Source organism: Eurytemora carolleeae, unplaced genomic scaffold, assembly GCF_000591075.1.
Source record: "Eurytemora carolleeae unplaced genomic scaffold, Eaff_2.0 scaffold178, whole genome shotgun sequence".
NCBI lineage: Eukaryota > Metazoa > Arthropoda > Copepoda > Calanoida > Temoridae > Eurytemora > Eurytemora carolleeae.
Genome location: NW_019396294.1, coordinates 10,504 through 12,153, shown reverse-complemented (window position 1 = coordinate 12,153; position 1,650 = coordinate 10,504). Strand labels below are relative to the sequence as shown.

The following is a 1,650-nucleotide window of genomic DNA, read 5'->3' as shown; positions in this document are numbered from 1 at the left end:
CTGTAACAAACTAAATCTTTGTTTTGACCCACTTCCACTTGTCAGATTTTGATAAAATATAGCTTTTTGGAAAACCTTTGACATAAGGAAACGAATTGCACAAGTTTTGCGAAAAAAATTTCAATTTTTTGCAATCAACCTGTCAAAGGAAATTTGCACATTTTTAGTTTTTCTTGATTAAAAATCAGGTTATTTAAAATTGTTTCGCTACTTAGCGATTTTCCTAAAGACCTAATGAAATCTTTATAAGTACCGTGCGGTATTTCTCAGGATAGGATTGTAAGACTTCCTCTTCTGACCGCTCTCCATAATAAAGGACGATAATATGGTTCCGAACGTTTATTTCTCCGAGACTTTAATCTAAATAACTTTAATAAACCCACAGAAAAAGCATCGAGTGATAAGATCATACAAGTACAACAAATAAATCAACTCAGGCATTAAAAAACTGTGGAATGTAACCAATAAATTACATTATAAAATATCAAACCATAACCGAACATAAACAAACGATATTCATATATATATATAAAGAATAATTACCGCAGTGATCCTAGAATTATAAGCACGGTTTAATAATAGACGAACTTGCACGAAAAACAAATATATACTACGGTAGAAACTGTCCGCTTCCACTCAAGAATCCTGCGCATGCGTAGTCGGTCTGGAAACAGCTTCTAAAACTAATTTTTCACAATACGTTCTGTACAGATCTGCAGGGAGAACTCAGGATTTCACAGGGGCACCACATAGACTTTATACAGGGAGCATGGCTCGCGTAACAAAAATTTTGCAAAAATTGTTTCATATTTGAAATGGCATGGTCAAGGGCTTTTCAAAAATGTATAATTTTTCATTTTTTGCAAACATTTTTACTGTATAACTGGATTTTGTGATAAAAATTTAATTTTTGCAAATTTGCAAATTTTTTTTGCAGATTCTAAAAGTAGAGCACAAGAGCTTTCAAATGATGTATCATTTGTGATATTTGGACATCAAACATGGGATTTAGAGGGGGGGTCAAGTTGACCCTCCCCCCCGCATATCCTGGTTTTCAAGTACCCCAGCAGAGATAGGGTTAACAGCTTTAAAGAATTTGAAATTGAAATGGATAGTCATGGGAACATACTGTGTTAATGTACTCTACTGCATATCATTTGTGAACATTTATATGATTTGTACACTTTGAACTCCCTTTCAGGCTGAAAGGAATTGACAAAATTCATACCGTGGGATTGTCTAAATTCCACTCTAATATATATTCTATTCTTTTTGACTATAAGGTATTAATTAGATATTACTTCATGATTTATGCAATACTGAGTTTTAAGTCCTTATTTCCCTTGTTTCTGATTGAAGAATATTTTCCATGAAAGAGTTTCCATGTATTTTCGAGTTTTCGATGAAAGATTTTAGTTTTTGAACGTATATTGTATATATATTCGTCAATTTTTAATGCATATTGTATGTTATAATAAATAAATTAATTAGGGCAATATTTTTAGATTGAACCCGTATTTGAAACAGTTCTTGGATTGTTTTCTTCAGTAAGAGATTCGAGACTGTCCTGGTTCCAATCGTAACCCTGTAATAGAATCATGACTAGGTCATTAATCCTCTAGAATATTTAAAGCGATCAGATTTTGGTCG

The 1,650-nt window shown here is 32.4% G+C and overlaps 1 long non-coding RNA gene across 1 annotated transcript; it reads right to left on the bottom strand.

Moving 5' to 3' along the window:
• Positions 1 to 253: 253 nt before the first annotated feature.
• LOC111700384 (uncharacterized) lies at positions 254 to 778 on the bottom strand. Its single transcript, XR_002764981.1, has 2 exons — positions 544 to 778; positions 254 to 360 (listed from the first exon to the last, which is right to left on the bottom strand). It is a non-coding gene; the product is annotated as an uncharacterized LOC111700384 (long non-coding RNA).
• Between the last annotated feature and the right edge of the window lie 872 nt (positions 779 to 1,650).